Genomic DNA, 15,384 nt, shown 5'->3' on the forward strand with positions numbered 1-15,384 from the left:
ACTCAGAGATGATGAGCAGCAAGTTGATCTTGGTGAGCACATTTCACCTTATGTTACTCATGGTTCTGGTAAAGACACAAATAGCTGAGTCTGATGATATGTTTTGATGTCAGTGCTATCAAAAAGAATCCTTTAACACACTTTGATTATATGGTAGCCAAGCAGTCTATTGACAGTCTTATGTAACCACCTCATTTGTTCAGAACATATTCGCAAACCAAAGCAATTCATATAAAGACCTTTCCTCCTTGTTCCATCTTGTTTACTCTCATTTAGTCACAGTTTTCTTCTGCACAAATTGCATTTTTCCTGTCTTTAGGATGCCTGACTCTTTTTATTAACACTCAGTAAACATCTCAGTTCTTTTATTCAGTTTCTTCTTACAGATATCACTTTTGACATCATGTCACTGAGTCCACTCAGTGTTCTGTTCCCTGCACCTTTTAATTAAAATCCTTTCTACTGGTACGCCACAAAATTCAGTTCTCTTCCATACCATTTTTTTTGTTTTTTTTTTTTTTTTTGTTTGTTTGTTTTTGTTATCTCAGCGTAAGCTGTTATACTAGGGCATAGCTTTTTGTATCATATGATGACACAATAATTTGGTCTTCTTTCTATGACTTGTTGACAAATCTTATTTCCATTTTATCATAGATAAAAGCAAATAAGTTGGCCCTACTGATATGAAAACAAAATCATTACAGGCTAGCAATTAATTTGCCCTGAAGAATTATTTGGTTTCGAACTTCTGTTTTTTCTTAAAGAAAAAAAAAAAAGAGAGGGAAAGGGAAAGGGAAAGGGAAAGGGAAAGGGAAAGGGAAAGGGAAAGGGAAAGGGAAAGGGAAAGGGAAAGGGAAAGGGAAAGGGAAAGGGAAAGGGAAAGGGAAAGGGAAAGGGAAAGGGAAAGGGAAAGGGAAAGGGAAAATAACATTTCAATTTCAAATGCTCATTTAAAACTGAAAGATTCATTTCCTCTTGTTTCTTAATCAGAATACTGGGCACATGTGTGTGGTTTTATTTGCTTCATTGCCACTGTTTATCTCAGATGTTTGATTCTTTGTTGCAACAGGATGCTGCATTGGCTTGGCTGATTCTTTTGTCTTCCATATTGATTAATAAGTGCTTTTGAGTTTGTCTTTCTAATTCAATCACTCAAAAACAGCAGCTTTTGCAAAGGCAAGCAAATGAGTTGACTAGGAAATTTTAATACTATGGTACAAAACCCCTGTTACAAAAATACCTAACTACCAACGTGTAAAGTTTCTCTTCTGAACTTAGAGATTCAAAATTACAAGTCCCTGATCAAGATACATTCAGAGAACATGCTTGTGGTCTCACTGAGAACAATACTTGACTAGGAATCCCAGGATTTGAGAACTGCTTCCATTTTGGGTGCCACTTGGTGGCTACTACTTTGATTCAAAGTAGAACTCCTCTTGGAAATGGACCCAGCCCAGGGCAGAGATGCAGCAATCTACTTGCATACTTCCAATAATATTAATTAAAGGGCAAAAATGAGCAAATAATTTCATACTATATACTATTGCTCTGCATGGGGAATCTCATAGCAGGTGAGATGGTATAGGTGCACCCCACCCCACGCATCAAACTCTCAGATGCTGTCTTCTGTTCTTGGGGTCAGCTATCACCTTCTTTTCTCTCTGATTACCCTATTTCAGGATCTTCTGTTCTATTCTAGAACAATGTCCTCTATTCACAACCATAAAGAAATACTGTTATAAGCTTTGTTTTTTATATGTACACCACCCTACCACATCTGCACCTTACACACTTTGTAAAACCATTCAATTTCTGTTGCTTAAAACAAGTATTATGCCTGTATTAGTATGATATTTCAATGACTTAGTAAAAATCATTTATTTTTTTTTTTTTTTTACAAAAAAAGGAAGAGTGCTGGGCCAGAATATGTGACCCACCAGCGGGCTGGCAGCTCTCCTTACAACACTCACCAGGCTCTGCGAGCATTGGCCTGAATTTGTGCTTAGGATCCCATAGGAAGCAGAAGAATGAAAATTTATGCCCAGAGATTCAGCCTCTCTTTTTCCTCTAGACTGTGGGACCAAAGCACAATGACCTGTGCTGTTGCCTCCTGTTGCTGTGTCTCTTGATTCTACTATAGGACCAACCCCTTCCCCTAGAGGGAAGCTGCAGAGATGGTCTTGAATGCCCCTGTGCCACTTCCCATGGACACAGAATCACCAGATGTGGGAGGTAGAAAGGCCATTTCCAAATCATAGTGAGAAGGAATATTGAAGTTAAGCCTTTTGTCAGCACAACAAGTCTGGGAGCAAGGTACACATTACACCCTCTTCATTTCATAGCAAGACCATGACAGCTTGCTGTTACCTCATACCATGCTTCTGCACTCACTGCACCAACAGACTTCCTGTATGAAAATCAGCACTGCCTTGATATCATGTGTCAATCTGCAAGCCACTGAACTGAGGGTACTTTATTCCAGTGTGATTCAAGTAAAATGAGGCAGGACATACAGTAAATGGAGAACAGTGCCTACACTGCCATGGCATTAAGAAAACATCCCCATAAAATAATTGTTATGTCAAAAAAAGTCTTTTCATCCATGTCCTTTTGAGGACAGCAACCCTGTGACAATAATGTTTGGCATTAATCAACATAGAATGATGACTAGTTTCCCCCAGAATGGATGTATACTGATGTAGTTGCTGGAGCTGAGAGCAGTCTTTGAAAAGCTTTAGAATACCATAATGCATTCAGTTTTTCAAATACTTCTGCACCATGTATTTTCCCTTTCATAACTAGTTACCCTCAAGAACTGCCACATGATAATTCTGCATCTAGAAAATTCAGAGCTTTCTTGGGTTTAAATGAAATCTCAGTGATGACATTTCATTTGACAATTTACAGAGAACTATCCAGCCGAATTCAGTTTATTATTTATTGTCTATACCAGTGATTTTAATAGTGGTTTGGAAAATGTGTTACAAAGAAGGAGGAAGCAAAAAATATGCTTATTTGTATAGGAATTATGTATCAACCTCACAGGCATCACCATTGCATCATTAACTAACTCCTTGTGAAAATAGCTGGGTTTTTTAACCATTTAGAAAACATGAGACGAATCACACTCTGGCAGTTTATCCTCTTCCTTTGGAGGCAGAGGATCAAAGAATAATGATCCTCCTATCTAGCTTCTAAGCAGACAAAAGTGGCTGGAGTGAGCACACCCTTAGCAAACTTTCTCTAGATTCAAAAAATCAAAACTAGTGTAATTACTTCGTATTGTATTTTGTTCACTTCTCTCTAAAAAACATTGGCTACATGTCTTTAATATTACAAGTGTTATTACAATATTACAGAAGAATTCATTATCTGTTAACTATTTTCTAAAACTGCTTGTGGGAGAATTTATCTCACATGACATTTGCAGTCTAAGCCAAAGAGTCTAGTATAAGTGATCATTTAGACAATGGGGAAAAAAATGAGAGATCTTCATCTTTGAAATGGACACTTACTTGCCCATATACTATACGAAGAACCTTATGTAGATGAGTCTTACCTTGTGTAGATAAGACTTATAAATGAATCTAAACCTCAGTGATCATATCATGGCTGTACCTTTGTCATCTGTATCTACAGGACATAGGTACTCACCAAGTATATTTATTTTCTGTTCATTTAAGTGAACTATTTCTGACAAATATATATTCCATTGCTGGAAAGTTGCAAAGAGATTTGTTTTTTCTCTCTGATGAGTTTTTTAAACTTTTCATACCATTAAATTCATTTAAAATGAAAACGTTTAAAAAAAATAAAGCCACCTGTACTAAAATTTGCTGTCAGTTGCTGCCTGTTTTTCAAAGTATTGGTTTAGATTTTGCATGGGAGAGAGAGCTAAGTATTTCTTCTGCTGAATATAATTGAATAGAAATCATAGCTATAACTACACGTCTGCTCCAAAGTCTCTTTAACACAAAGGAGACAATCTCATTTAGGATTCATTTTTAAGCATTTCTCAAAAGTCTGCCTTTAAGTAATGATGGACTCCTTCAGTGATAATTGAGGCTAAATTTGCAAATATGACTTCTGTATCTTTATACAAATGTGCTTAAGTACATCTTACTTTCAAATAACTTTAATTTGCAAGTGTCAGTTTCCACTTGAAATTTGGTATCTGGCCATTTGTATGTAGTTGTTCATGCAGCTGAGAGCTTCCAGCAAGAGATGGTTATTTCTGCAGCTTTCTGTGTGTAACAATGTGATATCACAGTAGTGACCCTTACAATTTCTCTGATATTTTAAAAGATTCTTACACAGAGTGTTGCAGAACTACAGCCTTAACCAAGATCCCTCATGCCTCTAGAGACCTCTGTGGTATGATAAATCACATCATTTCTGTTAGTATGCTGCTACTTTGTTTTGTTGCTTCTGTGTTGGGACAACCAATTAAAACCTACTGATAGGTTTAACACCCCATGCAAAAAGACATACAGAAAAAAAGCAGAACTACCATCTCCACATATCAGCTGCTGTAAAGCACTATTTGCCTGTTTATCACACCCTTTTTGACATAAACCAAAAAAAAAAAAAAAAACTTTGCAGAAGCTTTACTTTTTTTCATTCAGTGATTTTTCCCCTATCCCATCACATTCATGACCCATCAGTCAAGACTTCCAGCAGTTTCAGAAGGCATATAGTAATGTAGATGAAAAAGCTGCTGCAATGACAGATAAAATTAATGTCAAGAAACTTGCACGCATTAAAAAAAAAAAAAGCATTCATTCATCTTTCTATTTTTTTATTCATTCCATATAGACAGCTATCTTCCATTTTTGATCTTGAAGTTTAGAAGATTAAAAATAACGAGGGAAAATGCCGTTATCTTTCTGCCTCTGAACTTCATTATTTAAGATAATGGAACTATGTCTTCCACAGAGGTTACTATCTGTAGTTCTGTTCTTGTTATCTGCACTTGCTGCATTGTAATGCATGAGGTTTTCCAGAAAACATTTAATTGCCTTATTTAATGTGCACTAGCCTGCCAGTCCAAAAAGCCAAGGAAAATATTTGATGATTACTGAAGTTATTTACATCAATTATTCTGATCTTTACATCACCAAAATATTTATATCCTAAAACCAGCATATCCTGCTTAACTCAAAGTCTCACTGCAGTCAGACTGTCACACCTCAAGAGCCAGCATAGGTTTCCACAGAAGTGTAATAAAGAATCGGAACGGAAGGAAAAGGTTTACTCACCTGAAACACTGTGCCATGCTATGCGGCACCGAATCACCCAGTGACAACTTTTAAAACATGGAACAGTCTTGAGGAATAGTTCAAAATATTAGTTAGTTGAAAGTAGTTGATAAAATAGTTCCTGGATGGCTAAGTTTGATAATAAAACTAAGTTCATAGCACCCTTAAAACAAAAATTTCTGTAAGAACTAAAATAACGAAGCTTGGTTACTGTGTATGACTGCAGAAGATATCAAAAGAAACAAATATTTTAGGATTGAAATTTTAAAAGTGTATTATTTTAAGATACCTATGTCAAACTGTAATGAATCAATCAGCAGATTCACACAATAGGCATGCATGCCTACCACACAACTGAAGTATAAGCTTTATTTCTTAGAAAATTTAGACAAAACAAACAAACAAACAAACAAAACAGTAGCATCTTCCAGTGAAATTATTGTAATCTCTTTATGCAACACATTGTTCCTGATTAAATGGGTGGTATATAATGCAGAGAGGAGAATGAAAGAGAAATGTGGAACTTTGCTGGTGACTGGCAATTCAAAAGATTCAAGAAAATTCAATGGAGAAAGGAAAAAAAAATCTAAAAGGGGAATGACTACAGACTGGTTACCTGTGGATGTTATCAGCACAAATGGTGCTTATCCATAACAAAAAACTTGCATTGCTCACACTGCACATATACAGTTTTGGCAAAGTGCTTTATATATCAATTATTCTTTGAAGAGAATAATTTTGAAATATTACTATTCAATAATATAGCAGCCAATATGGCTAAAAATATAGAAAACAGATTTAATAAACCATCAGTTGAACAAATATATATATGACAGAGCTCAACTACTTCCAACAAATGTATCTATTTAAAAAAAGAAAATAAAATTTTCTTTCATTCTTCTTTTCCTAGAAACATTGATTAGATTTTGTAACAGTATTTTAATATCAAGTGAACACTCCTGGGATATGTGAGCAATAGTCAAAGGAATCCCATAATGGAGGGCATTTATTTTACCGCGTCACAGTGAATTGCAATTTGGCCATCAACATATTAAATTTGAACATTCATGTACATACTGAGAATTACATACTTGCAATAAAAGAATTTTTCACCTACTACCTGGAAACTAATTTATATTTCAAAAGACAGGTGGCTCACTCAAAAAAAGAAAATATTATTGCCCCCTAGATCAGAAAAATGCATATGCTGATATATCTTTTCTTTATTTTTTTTTCACAAATTGAATATATCTTAGAAATGTAACTTTTCTGCCAGGCACTTACTGACAGAACACAGTTTTTCCATTTTTTTTTAAAGCTAAAAAAATAAAGATAAGTGAATAAAAATATTTACATAAATATATTTTATAATTAGGGGAAAAAAATCAACAGTATAACATCTTGGAAAATGCACATATTCTCTGAAAAGCAAAATACCTTTCAGGATATCCATCTAGTTTATACACAGGGAATATAATAAGCTCTTTTTCTTTAGCTGTATGTAACTGCTCAAGTAGTGAGCTGTTACTGAAACTTAAGCTCAGCAGAGCCCAAGTGGCAGACAGTGTGTTAATGATTTTTAATACAACTTACTCTGACTTCATGCTATTGGGTTAAGAGGTCCCAGTAGGGTCTGCCCAATTTGATCATGTGTTTTCACTCCCTGTTCTTCATGCTGACCAGGTTGATTAACTCATCCCACATTCTTACTATATCAGATGTGACTTGGACTAGCCATGAAGTTCCTCACTATCTCGGCTTGCTGTGAGATCCTGCTCACTGTGTTCTGTGCTAGTCCTTCCCACTGTCAGTTTCCCCACTAGCTGTGTGCATTGCTCAGGCATGCTAAACCAAATGACATGCACATCTTCACATCATTTTGTTTCTTAGGAGTGGTATAGCTGTGAAGGGGGAGCACAACCAGCCTAAGTAAATCTTTCAAAAAAACTCACTGAACTTCTTGCATTCTCACATATGTACTACAAAGCTGTGCCATCGGATTAAGGTATCTGTTTCTCTCATTTTACACGGAGAACAGTAGGCTTCTCTGCATTTCACCATCTTCATAGAATCACAGAATGCTTTGGGTTGGAAGGGACCTTAAAGATCATCTAGTTCCAACCCCCCTGCCATGGGCAGGGACACCTCCCACTGGACCAGGTTGTTCAAATCCCCATCCAACCTGGCCTTGAACACTTCCAGGGATGGGACATCCACAACTTTTCTGGGCAGCCTGTGCCAGTGCCTCACCACCCTTTAAGTAAAGAATTTCTTCTTAATATCTGCCCTTTTTTGGGTAGATCTTAATCTCACATTTTCTCCAACTTTTTAATTGGCTTTAACAGAATCACCTTCAGATGTTTCAAAGCCCATAAATCAACCTGTTCCAGTGTGCCTGTTGGACTATTCTGGATGAGTTTCCTTACCAGAGTTTGAAAACCCTTACAAGCTTCCATGTCAGTGAAACTCATGCAGAAACCAATCTTCTTCCTCAGACTTCAAGCTGCCAGGTTTACCCAGGCTCATTCTTGAACTCTGTGGGGAAAAAAATGCAGATAGTCTTTTTAAAACTGGTACTTTCTATGGAAATTAACAGGTATCAGAAGGTCTTCGGGTGATTTCAGTTTTATCAGTTAGCTGGAGACATGTGAGTACAGTCCAGATTCACAGCTAGAGATGAATTTCACTATGGAAATGCATATGGAAACATAGTTATGATGAAAGTTACTCCGAATTTTGATTTATATCAACTGAAACAAGGAATATGTTCACAAGTTGTGTACCGAATGATAAACTTCTGTCAGGTAGCTGTTTTTATCTCACTGCCATCTTAAGAATAATCATGTGAATTAAAAGGCAAGGCAATTTAGTTTTAGAAAAAAAAATGAAAGATATATAAATCAATATACAAAATGCACAAAAATGTGAATCAATTTCTTGCATGAAAGACATGTCACCAGACGAGTAACCAAGCAATGAAACCATGAAACCACTGTTGCAAAATGATGGCTAGAGCAGGAAAATGAACTTCTTCACAGTGTCATGCCACCTGGACGGCACAGCAGAAAATACTCTTTTCATCTTACACTGAGTCCAGACACTCCATAAACACACTTGATGTTATTTTTCTTTTGGTTTATGCTCATTTTTCCTCATGACTATTTTTTTTTATTATTATTATTTTTCTCATCTCCTCCCTCTCAGAACAGCTGTAAAAAAAATTAAAAAAAAATACTGCTGATACCTTCATGAATGAGGATATCATCGAATATTCTTGCTGCACAGGAATTTGTACTGAGGGGATAAAATCAATAACAGGAAAAAAAAAAAAAAGTGGACTCATGGTGTGAAGCGTGCATTTAGGGCATAGTAATAGAAGCTAAATGGGTACCCTGCAGCATCCACTTTGATTCCCAGAACAAACTTAGGCATTTTTGCCTGTTTCAGTAGAAATGATTATCAATAAGGCAAGTCCTCTAAGCTGAAGAAACAGCTACATGCTCTGCTGCTGTGTTTTGAGGATGCCTGCAAAATGGTGGGAAAACATTCTCTGAACTCTCTTGTGAGCTCACAGTATTTCACAGAGACCTTGCCTCTAAATGTTGTCTGCTTTGAAAAGCATGCCATGCCTTCAATGTCTAGCATACTTGCTCTCATTTTGGGTTGTGCTCTATGCTATTTTTCTGGGCAAAGGAAGGATGTGTTGCCTAAATGAGTAGAAGGTAGGTCCTGAAGTTTTAATTTCTTTTCAGTACACAAATGTAGTTAAATTAGTTATTAAAAAACTACAGTTTACAATATTAAGCCAGTTGCCCAACAGAAATATGCTTGGCTACTTTTCAACTCTGCAAGAAAACCTTGCAGCAATGACTATGCAGCTGGATGAATACTCAAGCTGACATGGTGAAGCTTTTGAAAAAACTTAGCCACAGCTTTCGGAGTACTATCCCAAAATGGATGAGACAAATACTTGGCTGCACATTAGGTCTGCATCTTTCACCATTCCCCCCCTGTCAAAGGACAAGCAGACAAACCTCTCTGCTGACAGTCAGCTTAAGTGTTTTCACCAACCTTTGGCAAACTGCTTAATGAGCTGGACAGAGGAACACCTAGGCTGGTTTTGGAACAAACAACACCATTGGAATGCTGTTTATTTTTTACTTAGCAATAACACCAAGTGCTATGCACAATTGTAGGTGCAAAAATATCTGCAACAAAAAATTACTTCAGGTTTTCTTACTATCTCAGGTACACAATAAATCTGAATAAATCTGTGACCATACATATAGACAAATACATCTTTCAAATTTTAATAGACTTATTATGATCCTACATCCAATTGGATATAAGGTAGTGTAGATTATCTACAAATTACCTGAGTTTGAAAATGCACCATGTTAGGAATTTGATAACTCATCAGTTCTCCTCTCAAGTGGAAGAATTAGAAACATATACAGAAACACTTCAAACCACCATATTCCCTCTACTTTAGGCCAAGCTTCCATTGTTCACTTTCTTCTTTTTCACTGAACTTCTATTGGAGAATATTTGCACTGAAGTTAGAAAGCTAGTGACTCAGTATTCCTTATCAGCCGATTAAAGAAAGAAGCTTCTCCAAATAGTGATATAAAAGTACTTAAATTGGGGTTCCATTATAAATCCTCTGGATTTATGAGCAGCCAAATAAATAGATAGATAAATAAGATCTGCTTGTACAGAAAATTTACATCCTGCAACAATATTTTATCTTATTTGCTTCATCCAGGATGGGAGGAAAAACAACTACAGAACTGAAAGGAAAAAAAAAAAAACAAGCAGAGAAAGTAAATGTTGAGAACAGATGGCTGGTATTAAAGGTCCAAGTCAGGTCAGGGCTTTTGGCAACACTGTCTCATCAGAGATAATATGTGTTTACATGGCTTAGAGAGAGTTTTAGTATCCTGGGTTCCTCAATGACAGAAATACAATCAGACAATATCCTTTCCTATTTTACAGAAAAACATGCTGATGCATAGCTCTGAGAAACTTATACCCCAAAAATTTCAGTAGACAAGATAGTTCCCTGAGATTCCCATTCTTATCCAAACATAAGCTTTCTCTGATACTAGCTAGAAGCAAGAACCATTACTTTCCAATGAAAATATCTTTGTATCTTCCTGATTGCAAAGAAGCCTATGTGTTTGGAAAGGAGGTGGAATCAGTAATATTCCTCTGTCACACCCTCTGCCTGTGTCACTGGTCTCTTGATCATCACAGCCAGACTACACCTTCTCATCTGAAATAACATTACTCTCTCTCCAAGGAGTTTCACCATCTTCATTGTGCTCATCTGCAGAATAGTTTCTACACAAAAGAGGTAAAAACTTCCTACCAATGCAAGAAAAGCATTATTTTTGTTATGTATGGTGCCATCTCTGACACCCCTGGAACTGAACTGTAGAGAGACTGTGCTGTCACAATGTCTTATACTAGGTAAGAGAAAAAAAAAATGAAAAAAAAAAAATTTAGCCTTGTGACTCCCTATCAGGTATTGAAGGTATTGAACTGATTCAAGTCTATTTAGTGCTAGGCAGCTGAACCATGCTAGGCAGCTGAACTCCACCACAACTGCTCTCTCAGTGTGACATCATATGGTATGGAATATCCCTTTGGTTGGTTTAAGTCAGCTGCCCTGGTGATGTTCCTTCCTTTCTCACTTTTTTGCCCACGCCCTAGGAGGGCTAGAGAGAGTCCTGATGCTGTGCCAGCACTGCTCAGCAGCAGACACAACACTGGTGTGATACCAGTGCTGTTCTAGCTGCAAGTGCAGAGCATAGCACTGTATGGGCTGCTGCAGGGAAAGTTAACATCCCAGCCAGACCCAGTACAACAAGATGTGGAAAAACAGCAAGAAAAGTTTAGGAAAGTTTGAAGTTTTATCACTCAGTATCAAGCTACAGTCTCTCTTCTGATACTGGTTAAAGTGTGCTTAGTTCCCAGATAATCTGTCACTGACACCTGTATATCACGCAGTTCTATCTGCTGAACTAACCAGTTCCTCTCAGTCCTTGAACTGCAAGTCTGAATTTAGAGAATCATCAAGTGTGTCTTACATTCACAAAATAAAGGAAACATAAAATAAACTTGCACCTGAAACTTTTCCATTTATGTTTCTCAGTTGTCTCAGGCTTCAAAGAAAAAATGAAGAAGGTAAGATTGTTCTTTGATAGTGTTTTGCCACGACAGATGATAATATTCAGGAAAGTCTGACTCCTGGGAAGCAAAGAAAAACATAACATTCATAGTTCCTTCAAGAATGTAATTACAGTTCCTTTCTGCTACTGTAAAAAAAAAAAATGCACACCTTCCACTTCAGTACTGCAGATCAGACACAGAAACAAGTATATTATAAAGTGACAGGAGTGGAAAATGTTCTCTTTCTATGCGCATTTGCTTTCATCCTTACTTGTATATTGTCACCGTTACTGAAAACACTAAACTCAGCAGGCAATCACAGCTTGTTTGCCCCAGAGTTTGAAGTTTAAGATAACATTTTTTTTTTCTGAGATTATTTTTTATTATTATTATTATTTAACTTGAGATGTGTTTAACACTTCATCTCCTCCTCTTCTGTTATACACAAGTTAGATACACAAGTTAGATTATCAATGGTTTAAGAGTTACTTCAAACCTCTTAAAAGAAACCTCTATCTGAAGTCCCACAAACAAAAAATGGCATCCCCTTTATATTTTATGCAAAGTTCTCTCCAAGATTGCAGTAACTTTTATGTTATTTTAATGCATTGGGCTCATTGGCTTCTATTGCTAAAAAAAAAAAAAAAAAGCTTTATTGAATCTCATACCCTGAGGCAAGACAAAAAAAGTAGTTAAGACTATGGGATTCAGATGCCGCTGTGCCAGCACAGCTTAGCAGACCAGACACTAGCTGATGAAATGGTCCTTTATGCAAGGAGGATTTCAAGCTGCATGAAACATTTCTTCTTCTGTTACAAAAGCTTATCAGGTTCCAGAGGTTTTAAAAAGTCCACATGGGAAATTCAATTTATATAGAGGCACTTTCATCAATTATGTCAAAAAAGGCTCCAAAAGAGTGAAAACGTACCCAAGTGAACAATATCCTACACAAAACAATGAAGGAAACTAAGTATCTGTGGAGCTGCTGGGGCAGATCTGAAGGTCAGGACTCCTCTGCTGTTGTGGGTATTTACACTATTTACACAATATGCTTACAGATGCAGTCATCCATGCATGATTTTTGAATTAACAGCAAAGAAAGCTGGGAGCTAATCAAATGCTAGGTGTTTGGAACAGAGTGATAAAAGCTCATCATTACATTCAAAATCCAGATCACAGTTAACCTATCATAGGCCATACTGGAATCACAGAAAGTAAAATTTGCAAACATTTTATTCTGGTCTCATCATCAGACTGACAGTACCAAAGAGACTGACTGAGTCCTACTGTTGAAAGCCAGAAAACAACTATTGTGAAACCGTAGACAACAAAAGGGAACTTGGATTATAGCAATGACGTTAACACCACCAAAACAAACTAAATCCAATGCAGTAATTTTCTATTAATTGATTAACTGTTAAAATAAATAGGTATTTTTGAACTATTGCTAAAGAGAATGAAACTAATTGTGAGAGGATTTCATGCCACAATAATAATTGCAAATAGAGAGAAGATACAGTATTTTATCTTATGTGGAGACCAGAAGAGAATATTGATAGATGCTTAAATCATCTCCAAGATGATCAATATATATTATGAGAGATGCATAGTTCATCATTCCTCTTGACTAACAGGAGTAATAAAATACTCGATAGATAGGTGTAAACCCTGAAATACTACTCTTCTAGGGTATAAATATGCCTCCTGTAAAAGAACAGGTCCCCATTTTACCAAATGGATTATCAGAAGTCAATTCATTCATGGCAGTAAGTCCATTTTAAGTAAATGATGTATGTCATCTGGGCAGAGGAAGCTACTAGGCCTCATTTAAAATGGGCAATTGAGCCCTTATGGGCCACCAAAAGAGAGTCTACATTTCCAATGACTGCCTGCACTTAATTTACTCAGTTAATTAGTAAAAACTTGAACTGAACACCAATCTCGTGTATAAGATGGTACACTGGAATGACACCTATCTTACATCTCCTGTAGTTGTTCCCTTCCTTCCACGAATCTATTGCACTCATCAGATATATCCTTATTTCCAAAGGCTTACAAATGCACATGAACATTTACAAGTATAAAGCAAGGGTCTGGGCAAACAAAGGTATTGCAGGATAAATATGCAACATTTTATTTATTAAAACTTCATTATGAAGTCTGAAAAACTCCCCTTCAAACTGTTAACTTCCATTCAGGAAGGGAAGAGGAGATGCTTCATAATTTAAAAAAAAAAAAAATCTGGGCTGTTGACTGAAAGTATGCACTGAGCAGTGCTAGCCAGGGCAGCAAGCAATCTGCCCTGAACTGACTCAAGCAGCACCTACTGCCAACACCCATAAAAAAGAGATCCTACTGTGTTTGTTATTTAATCAGCAGCCATGCACCTTGTGTTGACTGTATAACACTGCTCAACAAATGAATGTTAGCTTTGCCCTGAAGAAAGCAATACAGTGGGACATAAAATTAATAATAAATGTCAGTACATATGAGTAATAAATAGATTTTAATGTTTTCAGCTCCTTAGAGGGAAAAAAAAAATCAATTTCCATGTAAAAGTTGAAAACACCCCAACATTTTCAGCTACAAACAAAAAGCAGTCGTAACTCTTTCACCTAAAATGGCTTATAATCCTTTCATAGACTTTTTTTTTCTGAATTCTTATAACTTTAGTGTAGCACAGAACAGCCTCATGATCAGATGATCTATAAATAAATTCGTGAATAAGTAATGCATAATACTTTACTTTTTTAGTGTACTGCCCAAACACAAAAGATGACGGTGTGCGGTTGAGGTCGATTTGAAGAAAAAAGCTGGAGAAATAGAGCCTACTTATACTTGGTAAAGAAATGCCTTGGCAGATGGAAGTGTGCCCTGACAGACTTCCAGAAGGCTCCCATCCCTCTGCATTATCTTTTGTTTGCACTGCAATTTAGATCTGTTCTGCTCTAGCTTCGGTATACACAACAAACCTATCTTCGTCTCTGAATTCCTCAGATCAGGAACTATGTCCCACAGGGCATCTTATCTACCAAATTCATACAACATAGCTTCTGAATCAGTGTAATTAAGCAAAGGTATCTGTTGACTGTGACCACTGGCATTAAGGGAATAGAAAATAGATGTAAGGCAACAGAGACCTACAAGGGAAACAGAACAGAAAAGATAAGGCAGCAAGTAAAATCCACCTCCCAGAAACTGAAAGAGGGAGACACCAGGCCCCGGAGGCCGAAGTGTTCAGTTTTGAAGTTAGAAAGCCAAAGCCAAAGAGAACTTCTCAGAGATGTTGCCTAGGGAAATCTGTGTAAATCAGGTGTTGAATCTATTCCACAAAGAGCTTTGATAATTGAAGAAAAAGTTTTAAAGCTTTTATTGTTTTCCTCACTGAGTTGCTGCCAATAGTTAGCAATAAATAGTTAGCAATAAAAGCTTCCCAGAACCATTTCTGTCCAATTTCTGTTAAGTTTCATGTTACAGCAGGACTTAGTGCAAAAATTAACTATTCTTTTCCACCTCTACTCTTTCATAATTATAAACAAGGATGAAAAAATCACTAGGAAAATACATGTATATACATGCACATTTGATGGATGTGTTACTCTGAGGCTCCTGATTATCTGTCCAAGAACATGGATAGATTATCATCCACTTCAACAGCTAAAAACTGCACCAGGGGCTGAGACAAAGACCTTGTAGGAAGAAAAAAGATGAAATGCTAGCCCAGAAGAACATTTTAGAAAACAAAATAACAATCCTCATACATAATGTAAAAACTTGTCAATTACAATGTCAAAATATTTGTCCTTCAAAACAATTTTGAAGAGCTATTGTTTCATAAACTCTTTGCAGAACAATGTGGAGTGACTTAGCAAGCATGGCAGCACCATCCCCAACTTTTACTTTACCAGCTGCTTACAACACACTTGCAAGGATCTGATCTGATTCTCCCCCT

At 36.6% G+C, this 15,384-nt stretch overlaps 1 long non-coding RNA gene across 6 annotated transcripts in view; it reads right to left on the minus strand.

Annotated features, from left to right (window-relative positions):
- The window catches only part of LOC310894175, a 57,708-nt gene that overhangs the window by 23,690 nt on the left and 18,634 nt on the right, over positions 1-15,384 (minus strand). For 2 of the 6 annotated variants that reach the window (XR_014579645.1, XR_014579646.1), the window contains exons 3-4: positions 11,388-11,510; positions 5,259-7,793 (exon numbers count right to left, since the gene is read on the minus strand). This is a non-coding gene — a long non-coding RNA (uncharacterized lncRNA). The remainder of the gene's footprint in view (positions 1-5,258; positions 7,794-11,387; positions 11,511-15,384) is intronic. The other 4 variants (XR_014579644.1, XR_014579641.1, XR_014579643.1 and 1 more) reach the window with 4 other exon arrangements.

The sequence above is a fragment of the Anser anser genome (genome assembly GCF_964211835.1).
Source record: "Anser anser genome assembly, chromosome: 1".
Classification (NCBI taxonomy): Eukaryota; Metazoa; Chordata; class Aves; order Anseriformes; family Anatidae; genus Anser; species Anser anser.